The sequence below is a fragment of the Falco punctatus genome (genome assembly GCF_963210335.1).
Source record: "Falco punctatus genome assembly, chromosome: 20".
NCBI classification, from domain to species: domain Eukaryota; kingdom Metazoa; phylum Chordata; class Aves; order Falconiformes; family Falconidae; genus Falco; species Falco punctatus.
Genome location: NC_137600.1, coordinates 3,042,218 through 3,052,147, shown reverse-complemented (window position 1 = coordinate 3,052,147; position 9,930 = coordinate 3,042,218). Strand labels below are relative to the sequence as shown.

General features: G+C 42.2%; 1 protein-coding gene across 1 annotated transcript in view; it reads left to right on the top strand.

Annotated features, from left to right (window-relative positions):
* The window catches only part of DOCK5 (dedicator of cytokinesis 5), a 101,724-nt gene that overhangs the window by 16,520 nt on the left and 75,274 nt on the right, over positions 1-9,930 (top strand). The window lies entirely within an intron of this gene.

Below are 9,930 nucleotides of genomic sequence, written 5' to 3'. Positions count from 1 at the left end.
TGGGTAGGAAAAGTGATGACAAAAAGGGTTTAATGAGCAAATTGAAGACTGTGGGCGACATCTTTGCAGGGGGTGGAAATCTTGACACTGGGTGAGCTTGACTGACACCTTGTGCCTTTTGACCTGTCCCCTTCTTTATGCTTAAAGGGAGGTTGTTTAAACCTGGCTCACTTTTCTCTAGGAGGAACATAACCAGTGGTGTCACCGATAAGCTCTCCTGTTCTTGAGAGTCTGATTAAATTGAAAGCCACACGGTTTTGAGGTTGCTTGTGAGAACTGGGCAGAGAACAATCGGCAGGAAACCACTAATAACACAGAAAACTTCTGATAGTTTATTTTAATGAAGAGTGATCTTCTGTGCCCCTTGTGTTCCGTGGTGGACTTCTCGATGTGAGAAAAACGTGTCATTTCATGCTTGCAAAGTGTTAATTGCCCCAGCCCCCATGAGGCTGCTCATTCAAGTTCAGTCCATGAGTTTAAAGAACCTCATCCTGCACGGTTTTGCATAGAGGCTGAATTTGAAGTAAGTTCCCGACTCGATTTCCAGGTGGCTTTGCAGAGAGGCAGCCTGCTTCTTGCAGGGCTGTGGCTCCAGAGATACCCTACGCAGCACAACCTTATCTACTTTCTGTTCTGGTAACCGGCAGGGTGTGGAGTATTGTGTGCCCTGAACTTTGTTTCGTTCTCCGTAGGTAACAGCCCAGGCTGTTTATATAGGGGAGCCCACGTGAATGACTTGGTGAGATTACTCTGAGCATCAGGAATGAAATTTTTTTTGGTATTGCAATCAAGTAAACTATATAACGCTAGATTATGGTGGGGTGTTTTATAAGCACACCTTTGAGCAAGGCTCTTGCACCTCCAGAGTGGCCTTGGGCAGCAGGGTGAATCAGAGGCACTCCTCTAGCTTTTCATTAGCTTCCGGGGTGAGTTTTTTGTGCTGGCTTGAGTCAACTGCCAATTATGACAGCTCCTTTCCCAGAAAGGGCACTGGCTTCTGATTAAGCAGGGTGGAAGAAAAATTGCCTCTTCCCTACACTACCAATCAAAAAGCGTGCTGGTAGGAAATACCCCCTTTCTTCTGTGTACTCGGGCAGCTGTGTGAAAAAGGTACTTCTTTCCCCGGTATGCAGACCCCTGGACCAAGCTGACGTCGAGTCTATAATGCTTCAGCTCTTGTGTTTAATTTGCAACCAGAAATCCACAGGGTTAATCCACAGGCAGGAAACAATTATTTATGCAGTGACTAGCTTTATTGGACAGTGTTTGATACATGGCATTAATGCGATCATAATGTTGTCAGTCGATGTTTGTAGACTTGTCGGTTTGCTGTCTACGGTTGCATCCTGCACTGCATTTAATCTTTGCGCTCAGGTACCAGTCATCACTGGTTTTGTGCATACTTTGAAGAAGCTGGTGAGGATTGAAAGTGTGAGTTTGCTGGGCAATGAATCTGCCTGCTAACCAAGGTGCCCATTAGTACCGATTATGAGAGTGGTTGTGATGAGGGTAATGTCGCTGATTCGTATGATACAGGCCATTAGGTGTAGCAACTTCCATTCACTGGTGGCCTGGGTAAGTTGATAGCTGTGAAATGTAAAGATAAAACTTCTTTTCAGAAGGAAGGCACACATTGTGGCTGTTAGCCTGTGCTTTGGAAACTAAGATAGAACTGCTTGCGTTTATTTTGAACACAGCACTGTAAATCGTACCGATGCAGTAAGAAATTCCGAGAAGGAAACAGTGTGATTCAATGTCACTTGTCTGATTTTTGCATTTCAGTTCAGAACGGTTAATGTCCTGGATTATGTTCTACAGATTTGTTGATTGTGGGTTCAAATTGATTTGCAGCCTTCTAGTTTTGTCCTCAGCTGGTTAAACCAGCAGACTGCTACCTTTACCATAGATAATACAGATGGCATATGGGCTGAGTTTGAAATGGCCGGCAGCAGAGAGTGCAAGATTGGAAACTAGCATTTTTAGGGAAGCGTACGTGAGAGACAAATGGCTTGCAGTTTCTCACTTGCAGTGAATTTTCAACCCAGTAACAGATGGGATTTTGGAAGCTTCAGCCTTGTAAAGGGACAAAAACACCGCTGAGCATCTGATGAGCAGCATCTTGCCTCTTTAAATTTTCTGGGTCTCACAGAGCTTCCTTGCAACACACTTCACCTCTAATTTGGGAAGGAAGAATACTCTCTGGTGCATCTTCCTTGAAAGCTGGTCAGTTTGGGGGCCAAACTACATGAAGTAACCTATTTTTGCTCATGTGCTTCTCACAAAGAAGGTATCATTTGCAGAATGCCTTTCATGCAGACTCTTTTGAGTCAAAAGAGCGTGCTCTGAAGGGAAGAATACTTGAATAACTGCCCACAATTTTAAACTTCTATTATCTGTTTGGTTTAAAACTGTTAACTTAGAGCATAAGGAGTCAAGAATGTAATTCTTTTCTGCTGGCACTGACACAGGTTTGCATTAACTTAAGTATTACACTTCAGTTGTAAAAGCAGTTCTTCCATTAGTCCTTATCTGTTCTTAGCCTGTAAGTGTCCTTTGTGGACTGGAGAAGACTCGTGTTAACAGTTTCCGTACCAAGTATGAGAGAGTTGCTATCAGAACAGGCAGCTGGACCCCTTTTTTCTGATTCCTTCCTGCAGGCAGTAGCAGTGTGGTAAGCCAGGTCGGGGAACCAACCCAGCACGAAACCAATCCAGAAGTGAATGGTGCCGAGTTTTCAGCCAGAATGGTTTCCAGGTGACTGTAGTGATGGATGAGGTCCACATGCTTTGTATGTTACCTTTGACTGCGAACCAACAGGATGTGAAGTGTTCATGATTATGCAGTTTGATCTGTGTACACACCTATTGTTCAGCCAATCTGCAAATCTGGTCTTCCAGAATAAGAAATTATTAACTGAAGTTTTGTCGTAAGAGCTCTGAGACATGAGGTCCAGAGAATAGTTTGCGTTTTGGTGAAGACGGTGTGGCTTGCACCTGGATGCCCTGGTACCCTGGAAGCCCTGCTGCGAGACTCCCCCTTGAAATGTAAATTTACCCTTATTTGTGGAATAGTGGCTGCTCCATAGAGCTTGCGTGGTGGGACTGGGGGAGGACCAGGCGGAGTGAAGTGGCTGATCCTGTGTAGCTGCAGGCTGTAACGGACCATTCACTCCACATACCACAAAATGCTTCAACCAGACAACCAACTTGGAGCTTGCAGCAGAACACTGAAAACCACAAATTGTGATGTCCTGCTTAGATGGAGCAAGTGAATACTTAAACAGTATTTGTTACCTGTGATCTCTGCAAATTGTTAAATGTATAACTTAAAATATTATTATGAGCCCACAAAAACTTCACTTGTCAGTGAGTTTTAATGATGTTAATGATATGAGCATCGATGCAGTGTTTGTAGCTTAGGAATCTTTATAGGCTCTGAGTAAAACCAGAGTCATGTTTTGTTTAGAAAATGTCTTAAAATGTTGGGTTGAAGGGAAGCTAATTAGACAAAGCTGTTCAGATGCTCTGTGGAAAGTGTTTTGATCTGGTGCATTTTTAAAGGCGGGGGGGGGGGGGGGGGGGGGGGGTCGCTGGGAGGGAAAGGATGAGAAACTTTTGAGCAGCTTCTTTCCCTGCTTCTTCACATCCCGTGCCAGGGATTCCCATTTTGCACCTCAGTGGTGCAGCTGCATGGGTGGCTATCTGACACGGAACGGCTGGATTTGATCAGGTTCCAAAAGAAGTGTGGCCGCTTGCTATGCCTAAAATACCTTAGCCATATTACCAAAAGAAACTGTTAGAGTGGGCAAAAGCAGTCTTTGAGTTTCAATCTGTCATCTTTTATTTTGTTGGGGTGTTTTTTTCTTTTCGAATAGATTTTGTTGGTAAACTGACAGGTAATTACCCCTAATGGTTATTGGTGGTACCTTTTAAACCCATTACATTTTTCCCTGCTGGAGAGACCGGCACATAGGACTATTCTTGTTGCAAAGAAGTATTTACTTTGTCAAAATACCATGTGGTGGTTGAGTTACAATCAGCTGCGTCATGTCTTAGGAATGGCAGTAATTTTTCAAATGTAAACCAGTGCCTGCCAGCTACATTTGTGATTTATGTGAGCAGAAATGCAAAGGATCAGAGAGGAAGAGAGAGTGCTGCAGAATAAGATTTTCTTGCTAATGGTTTGATTTGTGATAACTTCTGATATGCTGGGCCATCAGGTCTTGGCTCCGTGTTCAGACTCCATACATCTTCTGCAAAGTTGTCTCGAAATACAGTCTGTGATCAAAGAGGTTTCACAGTACTGATAGTAGTACATCATGTCAAATTAGAGCAAACTTCGTATTTGTTTCAACTTGCTGCTTGCCTTGTCCCTACCGTTCCTGCAGAATGCTTCTCGCTTGAAATTAAAGTCCACTGTTGTGCATCAGGTTCCTGACAAGGGCTCTAGAAGGGTGGAGGAGCCCTTTTCATCTGCAGAAGCGGCTGCCTTCCTTTTTATTTATAGAAGCACTCTACTCGTTTTTCCTTCCATTTGCTTTATTATGATTTGTGTCCAAAAATTGTCACGTTGATGGCAATACCAACAAAACTTTCAACAGGGAAGAGTAAGAACTTGGTATCGTTGACAGCAAAAAGTTTTGAATCTTCAGAGTAGTAGTATTTCTGATTTAGTTCCCCATTTTTTTACTGCTGTGTCTGCAGTTTGATGTGAACGTTGGCTGTGCTACTTTTTGCTTCCGTAGTCCTTTCTATTTTTTGTTAATCCATATTAGGCCGAATCTGTTGTCTCTTACTTGTGGTGATTACTAGTGTCCTCCTTCAGTAGTTCCCTGTGAAACTGGTACTGTGGACTTCAAAGGCATTGCTGACGTGAACAAGGCTTGTAACTGTTCCTTTTCTTATTATTACTCTGAAAAGTGCTATTTCTGGAAGCATCTTGTGACTTCTGGGTGCTTTAGCTCTTGGGTATCCACCTTGAGACATTACTAACAGTCCTGATGTTTAGCAACTATTACACGCTTCTTCTTAGTAACAGTCAAGTCCCTTTATGGTGGCTCTGAATCCTCTCTTGAGGCATCCAGGACCGCTAGCTGCCTTCTAGAGTTGTGGCTGAGCTGTCTCCTGCTGATTAGATGTGGGCCTAATTGCTCAGAGGTGTCAGGAGGCTGTAAGCACGAGCTTCCGCTAGAGCTGGGTGTGCCAACCAGTTCCGAGTTTCACACCGGTCTCTTGCATATTCTTGTGGTTCTTCTTTTAGCATAGGACTGTGTTTGCTAGCAGAAATGCAGACAGGAACGATGGAGATTAAAAGCAAAATAATAAAAGTTCATGAACTGAGAAAACTTAAAGCAATAGCATATTGATTGAGAAAGAGTAAATGTGTAGTAAGCTTTCCCTATCATTCAAAAGTTGAAAAATGTACACCCGTTTTACATGCAAGCTTGCCAAAGCTCCTTTAATTGAAAGTCAAATTTCTTTTTCTTCTTTCCCCCCCTCCTTTCTTTTTCTTTTTTAACTGTTTAACTTGCACTTAACTGGACTGGTAGGACATTTCTTTCAATTAGTGCTTTTAGGGGAAAAAATCTTATTTATGCTAGCATGTTAAAGACACAAGTATGGCCAAGCTTAAAACTACCTTAGTCCGAAGTCATAAACACATTTATCCCCTTGCTACCAGAATGAGAATATCTTTTCAGATCCAATGCATTTAACTTATGATTGAATGCCTAAAATACTGTAATGAATTTCGGTGTGTTTGCCAGGAAACATGTACTAATAAAACTGGAACATAAATCTGAATTACTAAACAGCTTTCTAGGTGGCCAGTTCATGGTTGCCTTCAAAGACGGAAGATGATACAGAGTGCTAGTTGGATCAGTTGCTTAAATGATAAAAATGTCTTTGTGGTATAGTACAGACTGTACCTCCTAGGAAGATGTCCCAGAATAGAGGGGGGAGCATTGTTTAAAGGATGAATTGCTCCAGCAGCCTCTTGAAGCTTTCAGATAGGTGTCTGGCACATTGTCAGAATGTATCTAAAAAAAGTAGTGATTGTTCTGTGGAGATTATTCTTTGGCCGCTTCTTAAACTCTCAATTTTTGGAGGTGTCGCTGCAATAAAAGCAAACCTCATCCTGGAAAGTGCTGAATCTGGGGAAAAAGTTCATTGAGATACAATGAAGATAATAATAGTTTTCTGCTCTTGGGAAGCTTGGTACTTTGATCCTCCATAATAATAAAGCAGTTCATAACTTCAGCTCTGAAGTTTAATACTGTTTCGGAATGTCATGGGCAAACAGTGGCCAATTAGTTCTGAAAGAGTGCTTTTTTTCTTTTTCTTTCTTTTTTTTTTTTTTTTCTAATGCAAGAGTAACTAACTTAAATACTAGAGACCTGATTCTTGCAAGCACTTCCATTCTCATTGCGCTGACAATGTAGTGGGGTCTTTGAGCTGCAGAGAGATGGAGTTTAATGTAAAGGAGTAAAGTAGCTCTAGAAGATGAAGGGAAGGCTACAATGCATGGTACCTGGTTCCAAATTCTTTATCTCCTTGCATCTTGTGCAGATTAATTAAAACCGATCTGCTTCTGCAGGTCGGGAGTAGCTTGTTCGTTCTTCTTCACAGCAAAGGGATCAATATTCTGGTTTGACTTTTCCTTCCCGTGTAAGATGCTTAGTTCCCAGCCCAGATTTCCTGTTCCTTGTTTCACTGCTATCCCCCTGTTTGCCATTTGCTTGTTACCTGAGATAGGTGGCAAGAAAAAAATTCTTGGGAATTAAAGGTCTCTCTGGAAACGTGAAACTGTATATCTTGCTATGCAGTGTTTTGCAAACATGAATCAATGAAACCACAGGCATACATTATGGGAGAGTAGCCTGTTCCGAAGCCTGTGTTTGAGAAGGGCTGGAGGTACAGAGGCCAACTGAAATCCCTGTGGTTATGATATTAGAAACTCCTACTTGTGTTAGCCCTGCCAGCATGAGTTAGCCCAAGTGCTAGTTTCCATAGAGGTGTTGTCCGGTGGAGGTAAAGAGTTTCTTGGCAGCATATCCCAAGGTTCTTAAAATGCAGTGAGCCAAGCCACACAATGAATTCTTCTCATACAGATTGTTGGAGAGTTTGTCCGTCTCTTTCTGAGCACATGGATAGAAAGGGGAAGGCGTTGGAGGCCAGAGAATGCTTGTATAAAAATTTATGACTCTAATTCTGGTGGGTTATGTTTGCAGCTGATGAAGTGGGATGCCTTGGCTTTATATTCTCTGTGGGTCTATCAGTTTGAGCTTAGTGTTGATACGGGTAGGTGTGATGCTAGCAAGGGAAAATGCTGAAGTTTTAACTCAAGTGAACTTCATGGTGAAGACCTAGCCTGTAGGCACAGCTGGACTCCATGCTCAAGTGTTTTACTTATTAGACCTTGTCTCATCTCTCCACCCTCACTCCCTCTGGAAGTAATGCGTACAGCAGAACTCATTAGATAGTAACACTCCCAGCCCTGTACAGTAGTTATTTCCAAGTTTTCTTTCTACTCCCTTTGATGTTTTGCCCAGTAAGAACTAGGACAGTAATATAAAGCCAGTGGCAAATTCACTTAATTCTTTTGAAAGTGCCACACGCTTTTAAGTTGGGAATTAGCTGAGTAGTCCAATTTATCAAGTGATGGTTTTGGTATTTTGCTTTTACAAATCTGCCTGAAAGTTTAATTGCAAAAGTTATTCTTGTACTTAATGTATCCAAACACAAGTTGCGTGTTTGCAGGCTTGGAGGGGGGGGGAAAAAAAAGTCATTATGGTCAGACTTGGTAGAATTTGGTTGCAATTGTATGCGTATTGTAAACGAGCATCTGTTTCTTCACAGGCCATAAAAATGGAAGCATTCAAAACCAGAGGTTACTTTAGAGAAAACTGGATTTCAAATCTCTGGCAGGTATATGTAGTTGTTAAAATCAGAGTGTAAGTACCACGATACTCAGAAGGCTAATAAGTATGAAGCCCTTCTTTTGTAGAGGACAACACAATGAGTGATTGTGTGCCCGTTTTCTTCCAAGTCTTTCTCCAAAATGCATAATACAGAGAAGATGCATAATATTTTAAGTTTATTGAATTCCTGTAATACCAATAGGCTAACCTGAATACAAACCAGAATCTGATTCAGCTAAAGGCGATAGCAAATCTGTTGATTTCTGTGGTCGTAGGGTAGTTGAAACAGTGTTCTGGGGTTAGAGCAGTTCCTCTGAAGGACAAGAATATGATTTAAAATACTTTTTGGGGAGAATACTAATCATTCAGGCTAGATGTTACTGCTCGGATTTCAAAGAGGCAGAATAAAGCTGCAGGGCTTGGAAGATACGCACCTTACAATAATATCGAGCATCCTTTAACCTAATAAGATCTATAAGCCACCTGTCATTATGGTATCTACTTCTTGTAGCCTTGCCAGTAGATGAAAAGGAGCAGTCTTGTCTTGTATCCTGCATGTTGAGAAGGTCACTGTGTCACAGTTGAATGTATATCTTGGTAAATGAATGGAGTAATTAAACACGCTATGTAGATGTGTTTTGTGAAATTAGAGCTGGTAAAAGATGCAGCTTTGATAGCACCAGGATCTGAGGTTTCTCTGTAGGGCAGAAGTAATAACAACACTGGCAGGTGTTGCTGCACCTTTCCTCCCTGAGCCAACTTTATACTGCTCCCAGTTGAGTACCAGTAAAACAGGAATGGCACTTTGGTGCCACTGCTGCCTTTTTCTTCTGTGTCAGCTGAAGGAAGGCTGGCTCAATGAAACTGTAAGATCTTCCAGCAGCTGGGTTGAGAACCATTAAGTCAGGGACCACCTTCCAGACTCAACAAGCAGTGTGTTGGCATCTTTTTCTACTTGGAAGCTGCTTTTGGTGTGTGAGTTCCAAGTTGGGTACTCCTGCATCTGTTCATTCCACTCGAATGCTGACATGCTATTGCATGTTGTTTCGTTTGAATCCGCCAGACCTGAAACAGACTGTAGCCGTAAAAACTGTTTTATGCTGTGGTTAACACCCCATGTTTTTGTAGCTCCCCTTTTTATGTTTGAACACTGTTAGGCAGATACCGTTCTCATGGAAGTAGATGGAGGCTGGTGACATGGTGGGAACGAAATCTGAGGGCATTCCTCTCAACCACAGCCTAGGTAGTCATGCAGACAACCTTCAACAGTCGTTGTGGAAAGATCTATCAAGGCAACCTGACAAAAGTTTACAAAAGTATGAATCTTCAAGAAGAGAGGCTAGGCTATTTTCTTTTTGCATCTATATATCTGGATAAGGGGACATTTCATGGTGTTCTAAGGAGACTGGAATTGCAGATCTAGTTGGTTTTGGTGGTTTGTTGCTTTTTGTCAAGCACTGGATTAAGCTGGGTATAGTATATTGAGGAGCAGGTTGGCTCCCTACACTGCTAGTACAGATTTTTTTCTCCTTTGGCTCACAGCGCTCCCTCTTACTCCAGACATAAGCTGAGACAGCTAATGTAGATTAATTCTTTATCTGAGCTTAAAATCCCTAAGGGCCCTTTAGAGTGAAAATAATGAAAGAAAGTAGAGAGCCTAGTGAAGAATATTACACACCTAACGATTTGTGTATGTTACCCATCTGTAAAATAAAATGCACACTTACTATTATGTGTTGTGACTCTGCTGTGCATTGTTCTGGTACGTGTTTTCAGGAAAATGGTTTAGAAAATTTCTGCACGTGTAAAACCAGCAGAGCTTTAAACTCTGCGTCGAGATGGGCAGGAGGGGAAATTGGACTTTTGGGGACGGGGGTGGGTATTTGTCTGCCTTGTGAGGTCAGAGTGGGTTATTGCAAATCCTAGCAGCTCTGAGTTGAGTTGATCCTTTAGTCAGTGGGTGAGGTCAGAGTGGGTTCTACTCTAACAGGATTTTGCCCAGGGTGTCTGTA